Source organism: Protopterus annectens, chromosome 3.part1 (assembly GCF_019279795.1).
Source record: "Protopterus annectens isolate FY-2018-M chromosome 3.part1, PAN1.0, whole genome shotgun sequence".
NCBI lineage: Eukaryota > Metazoa > Chordata > Ceratodontiformes > Protopteridae > Protopterus > Protopterus annectens.
In genome coordinates this window covers 536,308,514-536,325,880 of record NC_056732.1, presented here as the reverse complement: position 1 = coordinate 536,325,880, position 17,367 = coordinate 536,308,514, and positions in this window count along the sequence as shown.

The window sequence follows — 17,367 nt, the reverse complement described above, 5'->3', positions numbered from 1 at the left end:
GCATAGAAATTAGTTTAAAATGATACAGATATGTTTGGTTTATACTGCAGACCTAATGTTGATCAGTTTCTCATTTCCCCTCCCTTTTGCATAATTCGTAATGCTATCACTTCACTAGTCATATCATTCAGTGACGACTGCCTCTTCAGAGCTCATTCAGTTATGAGTGATTCATCATGGGCTTAGTAACTTACATATGATGTTTGGTGATGTCATATATACCTAGATTAGTTAGGAATGCATGGGGTACAGCTCCATGTGTGATTTGGGGAACTTGCCACAAAATAAGAAACTTTTTGTCAAAGTCCATTCAGTGTGTCAGCTTTTGTAGAATGCACTTCATCTGGCCTCCTACACCTTCTGGTATTTATATATACAAACTCTGAGATTGCACTACAGTGAGAGAAAGGGTACATTTCCAGATCCCCACTATAGTGCAATCTGAATGTTAAAATGTTAAAATGCTGTAGTGCACTCGCTGTTGTGCATTTCAACATTTTGTTTTTCATTCTTGTGATACTATTGAATTGGGTGTTTTGACTAAAATAAATTGAACAAAGTCCTAGTAAACCTATATATATGAACATATATATATATATATATATATATATATATATATATATGTGTGTGTGTGTGTATAGGAGTCCAGCTGACATTATTGAAATGTCAGTACATCACATTTCAAATAACCGAGACAAAAATGCTGAAAACACACAAGGCTGAAAATGCACATCGCCAACTGCCATAAAACCAACCCTGTAATGTGCAATGTACTTCACATGTACTACACAAACAAAAGCAACAACTCATCCCAGTTAAGCACTGCCCTGTCAAAGTAAAAGTACTAAACCACTACCTAACTCTCCTGCAGACCCTGCCCACAAACCAGTAACCATGAACAAATAACAAATCTCACTGAATATTCATGCAGGTGCCCTGCAAAAATATTCAGTGGAAATTTGTTAAACCAACATTAACAAATATGTTAATTTTAAATGTTACATTTTTGCAGGGGGCCATACCTGCACCCCCAAACCCCCTGAAACTAAAATATGCCAACTCCGAGATCACACTTCAGTGTTGACATGAGCAGATTTCCTGAGCCACTCAGTTTGAGGTTCAGCATTTCGAATGTTCAGTCATCTGAACATCGGCATAGTGATGTTTTAGTGATATGAAGCTTCACTCTTCTCATCTTGGTTATTTGAATTTCAGTCTACTGATATTTCACTGATGTCAAGTAGATCCCATATACATAGATACATACTTGCCCCCCAGCAGGACCCATTATAGAGCTTGTTCTGGGTCTAGAGCAGAAGGAAGTTTCAGGGATTCAGTATTTTCCAATATTATTATAATTTTGGTTTGTGGCATTTCGATCTTCACTCTTCAAGACTGGTAGATTTGAAAGAGCTGGCATCAAACTTCTGATAGTAAACCACACATATATTTCTAGATATATATATATATATATATATGTATATATAGATGTATCTATTTATCTCTCTCTCTCTCTGTATATATATATATATATATATATATATATATATATATATATATATATATATATATATATATATATATATATATATATATATATATATATATATATATATATTTATAAAATATATACATATATATATATATATATATATATATATATATATATATAATATATATATATATATATATATATATATATATATATATATATGGGTCTAACTGAAAATATTGAAATCCCAGAAGATCGAAGAAGACATCATCCAGACGAAATCAGTGAAAACTCATTTCAGTGAAGGACCCGATCGGTTAATGTATTCCCAGAGTAAGTAACCTGTTGGCCAACAAGGTGAACTTCGCCTTTTTCCCAACTGTAGTGCGATCTCTGAGTTGGTATATTTAGTTGGTTCATCTTGGTTATTTGAATTTCAGTCTACTGATATTTCACTGATGTCATGTAGACCCCATATACATAGATACATACTTGCACCCCCCCCCCCCAGCAGGACCCATTTTAGAGCTTGTTTTGGGTCTAGAGCAGAAGGAAGTTTCAGAATTCAGTATTTTCCAATATTATTATAATTTTGGTTTGTGGCATTTCAATCTTCACTCTTCAAGATTGGTAGATTCAAAAGAGCTGACATCGAACTTCTGATCGTAAACCACACACATATATTTATATATATATATATATATATAGATGGATCTATTTATCTCTCTCTCTCTCTCTGTATATATATATATATATATATATATATATATATATATATATATGTATGTATATGTATATATATATATATATATATACATAAGTATATGTATATATATCTATATATATATATATATATATATATATATATATATATATATATATATATAGATGGGTCTACCTGAAAATATTGAAATCCCAGAAGATCGAAGAAGACATCATCGAGATGAAATCAACGAAAACTCATTTCAGTGAAGGACCCGATCGGTTAATGTATTCCCAGAGTAAGTAACCTGTTGGCCAACAAGGTGAACTTTGCCCTTTTCCCAACTGTATTGCAATCTCTGAGTTGGTATATTTAATTAGGAGATGTGTGGGATGGGGAGGGCTGGGGTTGGTGCAGTTTCATTTTCGTGACATTTGGTTTTAGTAGTTAATTACCCTGGGAAGATATTTGTTGATCCGGTCTTTTGCTGAAGTGGGTTTTCACTGATTTCACCTCGACAATGTCATCCTCGATCATCTGGGATTTCGACTTTATGAAGTAGACCAAAAACAAATATATATACATATATATATATATATATATATATATATATATATATATATATGCGCGTGTGTGTACACACACACACACACACACACACACACACACACACACACACACACACACACACACACACACACACACATATGTGACATCCAGTTAATATCCTACCAGACTGCCACTAATATATGTGATGTCCCCCACTTAAAACCCAAGTCAAGAATTAAGGATCCTCAATCCCCACCACTGACTCCAATGTGAGAGGGTCACAGAAAACACTAGAGCATAGAGCACACCAGAGTAAAATTCCACAATTTCCCTTAAGTGCTAAATTTCCTGGGATTGGACTTTATACCTCTGTCCATCCCAAATGTAATCACTTATCATACACTTCAGAGCAGTGTGTTCCAGCTTAAGATCTGTGATTTACTCCCACTTAAAATAAATTTAAATCTTACACACCCAAACAGTTATGGAAAGCCTGACACAGATTTCCAGCTGTGTCCTCTCCCCAATACAAATCGTAACACTGCCACCATAGTCAGATAGGTCTACACACCCTTCAATGGGTGATCAATTATTAAAAATTAAATATCAAAATAAATGATTGCTATGACAAGAAGTAGCTAGGCAATCAAGGTGGTCTGGGGAGTATCAAACAGGAATAAGCACTCTAAACTCTAAAGATTACACTCATTGTCCAGCCACAATGTAAAGTTAATGAAACACATTTAATAATAAGTAAAATGATTACAGAGAATGTAAATCAATAATTTTCAATAAATGCCAGAATTCAATCACCAGAAATATAAAATTATACTGTAGGATTGAAGTCCATCATTTTAGAAAAACTCTATCTAAATAACTAAACATTCCTAATCTAACTAGAGAATGCTGTCCCTATTCTAATATAAAACATAACAGCAAGGCAAAGGCAGGCTTACAGTTTTGGTGAGTCCTTTTTCCATGTATCCACTTGACTGCAACTTTTCATGAACTACTACTCATAACAGTCTCAGCTGTCTTATTTTAAAAATAACAGTCAGCTGTATGAAAAAGTTCTTTTACCTGTCAGTCAGCTGTTCAAATAATAACCTAGCAACCAGGAACATTCTAATGACATCACCCACTGTTTAGCTGATTCTCCACAGACAGTTTGTCTTTTAGAATCTACCTCACAAACATGTGCAATTAGAAATGTATCAAAACACTGATAGATTCTTTAAACATTTTATACAAACAGGGAGTTATTCAACATTTTAAAAACTTATTTACATGTTCACAGTTAGACATGTTGACATACAATACAAGTTAATCTGAGAATATACACACATCTCCTTCCAGTCATGCTAACACAGATGACATTGTTTTCATTTTCTTTACAACATACATAGATATACATGAGTGTTATATGAGTTTTTGCTGCATGCATTTTACTACGTGGTGAAATGGTGGTGTTTTACATCACTGGTACTGTTTGTCGAATTATCTAATAGTTGAAGTTCATTTTATTGACCATTCCATAATTCAAGGGTTTATGGTTCATAGTGGCGCGGAGCTTCAAGATTCCTTTTTTCCAATGTAGTACACTTTTGGTTTGTAGCATTTTGATCTTCACTGTTCAAGACTGGTAGATTTCACAGAACTGGCATCAAACTTCTGATAGTAAACAACACACACACATACACACACACACACACACACACACACACACACACACACACACACACACACACACATATAGGTTCATAAGTAGGTACTAGGCTATCGGCTCAAGGCCCTAAGTAAGCCTAGCCAACAAGGTTCCCTGACTTACACCACCCAAGAAAGTTATTTTCCCATGTCCCTGTCAAGCTGAGCCACAGAAGTGATCCCCGGGGTGTATTTCCTATTTCCCATCCACTCATCAATATTTTTCTTGAAGAGTGCTAATGAAGAAATTTGCTTGACATAGATGGGTAGCTTGTTCCAGAGTATGGGAAGTCTCTGGGACAGGAATCTATCCCTTCCAGCATGTCCTGTGGTGACAAGGTTTAGGTCCCCCAGAGAGTGTAGCGCAGAGGTATTGGGATTTCTTTAGCTGTAGCATGTCCAACAGCTCTGGGTTTGACATAGCTTTATATGTTAGGCAGAGATCACCTCGGAGTAGGTGATATGCTATGACGTAAAGCTGGAGTTTTTTGAGATGGTCAGTGTAGGGCATCTGTTTGAGGCCAGTAATCCTCTTTGTGAGGTACTTCTGTAGCCTTTTCAGCTGCTGCAGATGTCTTGTGAGGTACATTCCAAAAGGGGCATTGTACTCTATAATGGGCCTAATGAGTGTCGAGTAGAGGGGAACAATGACCTCTTTTTTCCTGGATGAGAACCCTTTTGTGATGAGGTGTGCCATGTAGAAGGATTTCCTGACTACTGTAGTGATGTGATTATCAAAGGAGAGACTACTGTCCACCTGGGTCCCAAGGTGTCTTATCACACATTCGGTATTAAGTAGACTGCCACCTATGTGGTAGTTCATGGGTACAGAGTTTTTACCAAAGGGGATGACAGTGCACTTTTTGGCATTGAGCTTGAGGGCATGGCTCTGACACCAGGCATCTGTCTCACTGTGGCCCTTCTGTAGGATGTCTACATCATTTGGGGACTCGACTATGGCTCCTAGTTTGCAGTCATCTGCGAACTTCATTAGCCAAAGGCCTTTTGTGTTAACCTGTACTTCAGAAAAGTAGATTCCAAACAGGAGAGGTCCCAAGACTGAACCCTGTGGTACTCCACTTGTCACTGGTTTGAAGTCAGATTTGGAGTCTGCAACTTTTACAGTGTGGGTTCTGTCAGTGAGCCAGTTGGCAACCCATCTTGTGACGTAGGGATTTATACCTAGTTTAGTGAGTTTAGCTATAATTCCAGAATTTGGGATGGTGTTGAAAGCCTTGGCAAGGTCAAGATAGGCTGTGTGAACCACCTTACCCTCATCTACGGCTTTGGTGACTGCCTCAAAGAAGTCAATCAGGTTCAGGAGGCATGATCTGCCTTTCACAAACTCGAACTGGGTGGGGTCCAGAGATTGGAGGTTAGCAATGCCTTTGTTTCTGAGTTTCATGATGATACATTCCATGGCCTTACAGACCAGGCTCATCAGGCTAACAGGGCGATAGTTCCCAGGATCAGTGGTGGCTCCCCCTTTGTGGAGTGGGATAACTGTTGCTGTGCACCATTCAGTAGGCACAAAGCCTGATGTGAGGCTATGATTGAACATGGTGCTTAGGTGGGGAGCCAGTTCATTCTGCAGTTCATGTAAAATGCAGCCTGGGATTTTGTCCAGCCCCATGGATGCTGTATATTTGGCTTTAGAGAGTGCAGCTTTTACCTGCATAGTTGTGATTACAGGGACTCTGTGTCAGGAAAATATCTATTAATGTGTGTATGCTTAATGATAATTAGAAACCAAATAAGTTAACACGTTTTTCATTCTATTTTATATGCATTGTTTTATATATAGTTGAGTTTCATATGAGACTGAAAAGATGCTTTTTGAAACTGCAGTGTGCTTTCTGAAACTTGCAAGATGCCTTCTGACCTAGGAATTGCTAGCACAGCAATATTCATGTTTATGCCTTTTGGAAATGTACTTGAGAAGCAGGTGGTTATCTGCTAGGTCAGGAGAGAATGAATGAACAATGCTATATCCTGTAAATGTAATGATCTTAAACAATCAGCTCTGTTCGAAGTAAGAGAACATGTGCAGCTGCAGAAGTTTAGAGATAGTGTAGACAAAGGATTGTTAGAGAAATGAACTGCTTGCTTTGTGCTTGACTTAGCCATAGTACCTTGAATGGTAACATTGCATGTATCTAACCGGTGGTAGCCAAGGCCACGTTGTTTTCCTTAGGAAGTTTCTCACAAAAATTGATAAATTAGCAGAATTTTATGAAAGCAATTATTAGTAAATGATGATGACAAAACTTGTGATTCACTACGTCAGCTTGGTAGGCAATGTCTTATTAGAAAGTGTATAAAAATGTAAGCATTTCCTGTTTCTAGTAGACAAACATTGTATTAGCACATTTTTGTCTCTTTGCTGCAAGATTAAAGTGCCTTAACCTGAACCTACCGTGTTTTGATAATTTTTAAAGCATATTTTTCCTTTGACAGTTTGGTCCTTCGGACCGGAAAGTACCTCTCACTCTAGGCCCAGGTCAGAATTGGGCCCGGTGGCATGTACCCGTATGGAGCAGCGGCCACATCAGCTCTTCTGTTTTGAAAGACCTCCGACTGAATTGTCGTTCAAAAGAGGCCAGCCACTGTTTCTGATCTGGGATTGGAGGACGAGTGAACGTTCCGGTGGATCAACTCACGGAGGGTCAGGTAAGGAGGAATTTACCTTTTTTCTGTTTTAGATCAGGGACTTGTTACAGTATTGTTTTGTCAGGGAGATTTGCATGTGCAGATCAGGGACAAAAAAATTGCTATCTTGTCATCGATCAGGGAAACAGAATAGGTAGACAGTTATTCTAGATAAACTGTGAAAAGGTGTAAAATCATGGTACCACGTGATAAAAAGGGTTACGTAACAACTTTTAACTTAGTTAAGGCAACATGGGAAATCAGTGCACGAAAAGTTCCCGAGACCCGCCCCTAACCGAAGACGCGAAATACATGCAATTACAGCGTGCTGATAATGTTAAGTATTATACAAAATGGGTTGATAAATACACATTTGATGGTAATTTAGATAAATCTTCACTTATTAAACTTGTTAGACAACTTACAACAGATGCGAAAGGTCAGCTAAAAAAGCAACGGCAATTAGGAGTCCCTCAGGCACACAGGTGGCTTGAGGAAGCAAATCGCAGGGAACAAAAGATTAAAAATTCAAAAGCAATGTTTTTAGATAAAGAAGATAATAACTTGGTAATAGCAACAGCCCCTCCTCTGCCCCCCCTGCATCCTTTACCGGAATATGAAGCGGGTGAACAAGCTGATCCACCTCCGCTATACCTAGCTGTTCCTGCAAAATCAAAACCGTTTGTCAGGGATCCTATCGAGACCAGGTCTCAAACAAGCAACTTGAGAGGGGATATTGAATTATATGAAATAAATAGAAATTCACAAGCTATGAGTGAGGAAGAGATATGTCCACTCATAGAAGTACCAAATCCACAGGCAGGACAAGCAGGACAGGATCCGACTCTTCTACTATATAGACCGTGGACACCGGAAGACATCCGGAAAGCCACAGAGGGAATTGCCCATCCAAAAGTTAATTTTGGAAAATTCTTAGAAGACTTACAGGGCATGAGGTTAAGTTACCATTTGAATGGAGAAGAAGTAGAAAAAGTAGTTAGACAAATTGTAGGTCCAGATTGGCACATGATCAGTGGTAACTGGAATCCCCGTGATGCAGAGCTTAGACCACTCCCACATAGTAATGCAGAACTGGACAACAGAGTGAAAGGTCTGATGGACCAAATCTCTGAGAAATGGAAGCCTAGGGCTGATTGGACTTGCATTAATCAATGCATACAACAAGAAGGTGAAATTGTTGATAGATATTATGCCAGATTATTAGAATGTTTTAATAACCATTGTGGAATGCAGGTACCTGAAGATCAAACACATGATTCCCCATATCAGCAACAGCTAAAGAATGCCTTCTTAAAAGGCAGTATTGCACCCATTAGCAGCTTTATTACAAAGCACATGGTAGATCATCATACAGGTAGGCTGCAGTCATTACTTGAATATGCAAGACATGCCGAAAGGCATTTTAATAGCAAAAAGAAAAAGAAAACTCAAGTATTTGCAGTAGAAGACGGGTCAGAAGTCTTTGTAGTACAAACTGGGAAGAAGGGTAAGAAAAATACCCAGGGAAACAAACAATCTGATAAACGATCAGAAGACTTTGAAGAGAGAAAGAAAAGGGGTGAATGTTTCAAATGCAGGAAAAAGGGACATTTAGCAAGGGATTGCAGGCTAAATAAAAAGGCAACCACAGAAGATAAGGAGGGTGAGGAATGACTATATGATAGTCAAGAATCACTGGATGAAAATGAACAGGAAAAGACAAATGCAAATGTGGTAGCAAGGGTACAGGATGTGACGGAAGGGATAGAGGATGTACATGAATTCATAGATGATGAAGAAAATGAAATTGTAGACTTAGCATTATTGAGCTTAGAGCTCTACATAGCAGACACAAAACCGGAAGTTACGCTTCCGGTAGAGGGGAGGGAAGTCAAATTTCTGTGTGACTCAGGGGCTTCACGGACCCTGATACATCCTTCCAAACTACCAGAAAATTCAGAATCACTAGATTACATATTAGTGAAAGCAGCTAATGGACAGCTGTATCGGGAGCCACTCTCCCACAACATAGCAATAACTGACCCTGTTTCAGGAATGACCCAGAAAAGCAAAATTGTTGTTTCTACAAAATTCCCAGTGAATCTCTTGGGCAGAGACTTAATGCAGATATTTGGCATAGCTGTAGTTCCAACTATGCAGGGTATGGAAGCGCAGCGACAAATGGATACTTTTGTAATGCGACCGGAGGGTGAAACATTTTATTGGTACAGCCAGGACTTAGTTACGACTGGTCCAGGGGCAGTAACCGAAGAACTGATGAACGTAGCCATCAGTAAATCCCCCTCTCTTGACACAGACAAACAGCATTTGTTGCATTGTACTCTATATTACTGTAACAGACCAGGATCTGATAAAGAATATGAGCAAGAATTGTTTAAAAAACATGCTAATAGGTTAGTATTATGAAATTTGTAGTGGGACACAGAAGGAAACAGTGTAGTAAGCTGTTCATTTCCCCAGGAATTCTTAGCACTTTACAAATCTAATCGATTACCACATGTAAGCTTGACTAAAGATAGAAATTTGAAGTGGGCAGACCTAGGAGAAAAAGATACAAGGTGGGAAAAACAGACAGAGTTAGAACTCTCTGAACAAGGAGTACAGAAGCAGAAATTGAATTGTATAACACACACACACCCAGCTGTGCACTCACAGGCAAGTGAGGATAGCTGAGTGGTACTCTTACTAGAGGAAGAGGAAAAAGCCTTACGAGACATACCAGAGACTCTCTGGTCAACAGGGAAATCAGATGTAGGACTTATTCGTACAGCAGGACCAGTTACTATTACGCCAAAATCAGCATTTAGACTTCAAAAAAGACAGTATCCCTTAAGGAAGGATGCAGAAATAGGAATCAAACCTATAATAGCAGCTTTACTTAAGGAAGGAGTCTTAATAGAATTTCCTGATTCACCGTGTAACACACCCTTATTTCCTGTTAGGAAAGCAATCTGGGAATGGCGTATGGTCCAAGATTTACAAGCTGTAAATGACGCAGTTATACCCAGGGCACCAACGGTGCCAGATCCACACACTTTATTGAATGATATGAAACCTCAACAGAAGTATTTTTCTGTGGTAGATATTAGCAATGCATTTTTCTCAATATTGATACACCCAGATAGCCAACACTGGTTTGCATTTACATTTCAGGGGAAACGGTATACATATACGAGACTACCACAGGGATATTGTGAAAGTCCAACAATATTCGCACAAGAAATGGCAAGTAACCTGGTGGGATTTATCCCACCAAAAGGTAGTCAGATTTTACTTTATGTAGACGACATTCTGCTGGCAGCCCCCACCCAGCAAGAATGCAGAGAGGATACCATAGCATTATTACAATTTTTAGCTACTCAAGGACACAAGGTAAACAAAAACAAACTGCAACTTTGGAAAAAACAGGTTAAATACCTGGGATATGTAATATCCAAAGAAGGCAGAATGTTGGATGAAGACAGAAAAACAGCAATATTACAAGCACCTAGACCAACTACCAAGAAGAAAATGATGTCCTTCCTGGGAACTACTAACTTTTGTTGGAGTAGGATACCAAACTATGCTTTGGAGTCTGCTCCGCTGACTAATTTGATATTCAAAAAGCCGATGGCAGCACAGGATTTATTACAGTGGACACCAGAAGCAGAATCAGCTTTCTGCAAACTGAAACAACTGATAGCTTCTTCCTTAGTTTTAGGATTACCAAACTATCATAAGTGATTTTTCCAAACTGTAGACTGTAAGCAAGGTTATATGACATCAGTGTTAACACAACAGCATGGGGACAAACAACGCCCCATAGCTTACTATTCATCACAGTTAGACCCAGTGGCGCGATCCTTGCCCCACTGTGTACAAGCAGTAGTCGCAGCCGCAATGGCAGTGCAGGCTTCAGCCTCAGTAGTATTGTTCCACCCTCTCACATTGAGAGTGCCTCATGCAGTCGCGATTATTTTACTGCAAGAAAAAGTAGCATATCTTTCTCCTGCTAGACATCTTTCCTGTATGACTATACTGTTGAGCCAACCTCATATGACAATTGAACGATGCACAACTTTGAATCCGTCAACCTTGCTCCCAACCCTGCAGATGGCAAACCACACTGCTGCCTGCAGGAGATTGAGCAAAAGACACTACCTAGAAAAGACCTTACAGATATTCCCTTGGATGATGCCGAGGTGACATACTATGTGGACGGCTCGTGCAGAAGGGATCCTGCAGGACAGAATCTAGTGGGGTATGCAGTAGTTTCTGATACCGAGATTTTAGAAGCAAAGTCTTTACCACACAACTTATCTGCACAAGCAGCAGAATTGATTGCCTTGACAAGGGCATGTACCTTAGCAAAAGGTAAGAAAGTAAACATTTTTACTGACAGTCAGTATGCTTTTTCTACTGTACATGTTTTTGCGCAGCAGTGAAAAAAATAGAAGAATGATAACATCTACTGGTAAACCAATTAACCATGCGCAATTTATTTTAGATCTGTTAGACTCTATTCAGTTACCTCAGAAAGTAGCTATTTGCAAATGCGTAGCTCATACCAAGCAACAGGATAGAATTTCAAAGGTAATGCGAGGGCTGATACAGCTGCAAAACAAGCAGCTTCAGCCTCAGAAGTTTTTCTTTTGAGTGAAGAATTACAACCATCTGAGATTTTAGATTTAGAAATGTTAAAAACAATGCAGACACTTACTACAAATGTAGAAAAACAAAAGTGGATAAAATGAGGAGCAATCTTTGAGAAGGGACTGTACATCTCCAAAGAAAAGAAACCAATCTTACCATCTAACTTGTTTAGATATGCAGCTTTGTTGAGCCATGGGAAGAGACATGTCTCAACAGGGGGGATGGTACAGTTAGTGGATCGAGTGTTTACGATGTATGGATTTACTAATTAGACAAAAAACTTTTGTGCAGCATGCCATGTTTGTAACAAGCATCATGTACAAGGGGCATTAAAACCTAAGCAAGGGAGTTTCCCTATACCACAGTATCCGTTTCATGCTATTTGTATGGATTTTATAGAACTGAACAAATGCGAAAATAAGAAGTACTGCCTTGTCATTATAGATATGTTTTCCAAATGGGTGGAAGCTTTTCCAACTTAAAATCCAGACGCAGCTACTGTTGCAAAAGTCCTTGTTAAAGACATTATTCCTAGATTTGGCATACCGGAAAAGATTTATAGTGACAATGGCACACACTTTGTAAATCAAACTATACAACAACTTAGTCGCTATTTCGGGATATCATTGAAAAACCATTGTGCATACCACCCCCAATCTGCAGGATTAGTAGAGAGGCATAATGGGGTTTTGAAAAACAAACTTAGAAAATTGATTAGTGAGACACAAAAGAACTGGGTGCACTGTCTACCTCTGGCACTGTTGAGCATGAGAACTGTTCCAAATGCAAAAGGGTTGACTCCTTTTGAAGTTCTGTTTGGGAGGGCATATTATACACCTCAATGGAAACCTCTCATGTCTGCAGAGCAGGAGGCTGACAGTTCACTTGCAGGGTATATGAGGCGATTTTTGAATAACAAACTTTTGCAGTTAAATTCTGTTTCAGATAAAGAGCAAACGAAACCATCGGAAGCAGCAGTAGCCCCAGGCACCTGGGTCTGGGTGAAGATAGTGAAGAGAAAAAACTGGAGTTCTCTGAAGTGGGAAGGGCCATACCAGGTACTACTGTCTACACCCACTGCAGTCAAGATTGCGGAGCGAGCATCCTGGATTCATTTGACACACTGTAAACTGGTTAAGAACGTTGAACTGGGCAAAAACCTTGTTACTGTTGTACAACGGGAACAAAATGACCAGGTATAGAGCAAATAGAGACACTGAGCAACCTCAGAAAACTTGCATGAATATTCTGGTAGCCATACTGATAACATTGTTCTTTTTGTTGTGGCCTTTCTTTTTTCCTGCCACAAAAGTTGAACTGATTAAACATGATGAACTGAACATAGACTGGCACCCAAATTTTAACACTCATCAGGCAATTACACGTGTGTATGCTGAGACTTTTAATGTTTCGAACTGCTGGATCTGCACAGCCATACCAACAGCATACGGGGGTTTATTAATGACTGCTATCCCCCTAGGGGTCAATGAGACCTGGGAAAATTTGGTTTATGACACAGTATCTATTAAAGCTTATGATAAGGTAGCACTGTATTTGCCTGTGACACAAAAGGGAATTGTATGTTTTTATAAGAATGACACAATTCAAGTGGGCTGGAGCAAATGTAATGTGACTGTACATTATGAATGTTATACTAAAGCAAACAAAATGGGTGGAACTTGTAGTTCAAATTATGACTCATTTTTTGAGTCCATGCATAAAACTATTGACCAAGTGCAACGTAATCCTGTACTTTTTAAACAGTAATCTGTAATAGATAGGAAAATGTTTCATGCAGGGCAGCCATTTCATAACAAAGTAACTACTAAGGTAGAGGATTCTTATTTTGTGTGTGGTAAAAAGGCATATAAATAGTTACCTGAGTATTGGTCCGGCAGTGGTTTTTTGGGGGTACCTGGTCCCGGCCATACGACACACTGCAGTCTTGCCTCATAGAAATATTCGAAATACCCGAGATGTGGCCAAGAAAGCTGTTAAAAAGCCTGAAAATCCAGTGGGACAGATCAAGGCGGGCTGGAAAGACCATCATACTGTGGGTACCAAACTGACGCACATGGACTTGAGTGATGCTGTCATATCGTGGGCAGGCATATTACCTGCATATGGCACAGTTAAATTGATTTGGGAGCTGCAAAAACTGTCTAAACTTCTCGAAGTAATGAGTAATGCAACTTTCTCTGCTCTTGAACTGATAACTGATGAACTGAATGCTATGAGAATTGTAGTGCTCCAGAACCGAATGGCTCTTGACTTCACCCTAGCGGTGAGGGGTGGTATGTGCGCTTTAATCAAAGAAGAGTGCTGTGCATATATACCAGATCATCAGCACAAAATAAATGACCACCTTGAGGTGATACAGCAAGTGTCGGCCATGACCAAGCCAGGCCCAAATCCTCTGACGGACTTTTTCCAGAATTTGTTTGGGCGGTGGGGTTCCATCCTAATGAACATCTTGATTGCCATTTGTGTGGGTTTGCTCCTGATAGGAGCTTGTATTTGTCGTGGTATCCCCTGCATGAAAAAATATTAGTTTCTGAGACTATGTACCAAAGTACTGAATTTGAAGAACTGTTAGAATGTGAAACACTTTCATAAAGTTTTAAACTGAATGACTTTCTTAACTGCAAATCCTGAATGGAAGAGGTTAGGAAAAGGAGCAAACTGTTTATTCTTTTTGAAAATAGAATTAAAAAGTATTAATGGGGGAAATGTCAGGAAAATATGTATTAATGTGTGTATGCTTAATGCTAATTAGAAACCAAATAAGTTAACACATTTTTCATTCTATTTTATATGCACTGCTTTATATATAGTTGAGTTTCATATGAGACTGAAAAGATGATTTTTGAAACTGCAGTGTGCTTTCTGAAACTTGCAAGATGCCCTCTGACCTAATAATTGCTAGCACAGCAATATTCATGTTTATGCCTTTTGGAAATGTACTTGAGAAGCAGGTGGTTATCTGCTAGGTCAGGAGAGAATGAATGAGCAATGCTATATCCTGTAAATGTAATGATCTTAAACAATCAGCTCTGTTCGAAGTATGAGAACATGTGCAGCTGCAGAAGTTTAGAGATAGTGTAGACAAAGGATTGTTAGAGAAATGAACTGCTTGCTTTGTGCTTGAATTAGCCATAGTACCTTGAATGGTAACATTGCATGTATCTAACCGGTGGTAGCCAAGGCCACGTTGTTTTCCTTAGGAAGTTTCTCACAAAAATTGATAAATCAGCAGAATTTTATGAAAGCAATTATTAGTAAATCATGATGACAAAACTTGTGATTCACTACGTCAGCTTGGTAGCCAATGTTTTATTAGAAAGTGTATAAAAATGTAAGCATTTCCTGTTTCTAGTTAGACAAACTCTGTATTAGCATGTTTTGTCTCCTTGCTGCAAGATTAAAGTGCCTTAACCTGAACCTACCATGTTTTGATCATTTTTAAAGTATATTTTTCCTTTGACACGCTGCATTCTTCCTGTATAGATATGGGCCCTTTAGGGGGTGAGAGGGGGGTAAAGTTACCACTGAACCTATCTGCCATGATGTTGGCAATATCAGTTGGTTCTGTAAATATATGTCTATCAGTGCTCTATGAGTTGGTACAATTTTTTCGAATTATGTAGTGGTCGAAGTTTATTATATCATCCATTACATAATTCAAGGATTTTTCACTTTTTTGAGTTTGTGCAACCCTGGAGTTAGTATATATATAATTTAGAATGTTTTGTGGGTAGAGCACCTACACATAAAAAGCTGTTTTTTGTGTTACATTTCATAATCGCAAATGTAACCTATCAATTTACTTTTGCAATTACTTTTTTATGATAACTATAGTGGCAGTTATGGTAATCACCAGTGAGATGTTGAGTGTTTTGTGTTTCGATCAAATTCGCTAGCAATTATTCATTATAAATTTATTTGTATACATACATACATTGGAGGTGGATAGGGTACAGGCAATCAAATGTCTTTAAGACCAATTAAGCTGTAAGCTTGACAATTAAGTCTATGAGTCTGTAAACTGATAACCTACCTACCCATCTTCAAACAATTAAACAGTATATCTATTTCCTTATAATAATAGGTTGTAGCTTATTAAGATACATCTTCAGACGTGTACTAACACTCACACCCCTCTTATCTGAACACAACATATAAGAAGCAGAGGTAATAAATATTCTCTGATAACAAATCCTTATGTCACAGCAAATACCTGACTAGGAACAAAATAAATTAAAAGGAAAGTGCATGACTGCTTGCTTCAAGCAAGTTACAGAACACATAGACATTGTTCTTTATCACTGTTGAGATATCCTACTAGTATGTGCAGTGATATGACCAGTTTGTATTTTATGAATTCTGACTAATGGATAGAAGAGCAAAGTCTTAGGATCCATGTCACTGGATGCCCTTCTACAGCTGCAGTCTGCAAAACACTGAAAGGCAACAGTATGTATATGTAGCAATTTGCAGTCTTTAAAACCATCTTTTCAGTTTAAGTTCTGGTTTATTTAAAAGGATGAACTAAAAATTGTTTCACTGCAACAAGTATGGGGATTAATGAAAAAAGAAAAGAAAAGAAAAAGAAACGCAGTCACAAGCAATCAAATTGCACAGAATACTTTTACAAAACCCCAAAATCTAGGCTGTATACAAGTGCATAGATTATTTCCAAAACTCAGCTCAGAGCCCAGAGATGGAACGTGGTCAAATACGGCCATAGGCAGGGTAATGGGCCAGGCTGTCTCTCTCCATTTACCATAAACACTGTTCAAATCTATCACTGTGCATCTGCTTTCTTTACTTTCACAATACTTACAGAGATTGCTTCAAAACCTTTATTTCAAATGTTAATACACAAACACTGATGGCTTTTTCATAAAGAAAAGAAAAGAATAGAAAAGTCATACATTGAAAACAGACTTAGTACAAGCAACAGTAAACTTCCCTTCCCTTGAAACTCACATTCATTGACAATGCATCTGGCCAGTGGCAGATTATGTGTATACATTTATATCCACAGACATACCCTGAATCGAGAAATTATAGCTACATTGTTGACTACATCCTTCTCAGATGTAAGTTTCCAAAAAAATAATAACAATAATAATGACCAAAGTCACAGATTTCAAATTTGTTTCATACAAAAACACAATAATCAAAAGTATTCCAATTTAATTCACACACACACACACACACACACACACACACACACACACACACACACACACACACGCACGCACGCACGCACACACACACACACACACACACACACACACACACACACTCCTGCAAAGTCATATTACTTGTTTAAGAGTGACCAGATAAAAAGACCATAAGGTACTTTAATCAACATAAAGCCCTCCACCCTCAACAACAGTTATAACCATTTTTGTAAAACCATTATTGTTATGAAGAAATATTTTACATGTATTTATTAGTAGCTTTGGATGAACAACTTGAAACTGTAATAAAGATCACAAGCATCATGCCATAAGTCCAGCCATGTACATCACATTTTAAATAGAAGAGTTTAGCATAAGAAATATAAACCACCTGGTAACATGCTGAGCCAATGTACACAATCCCTGAA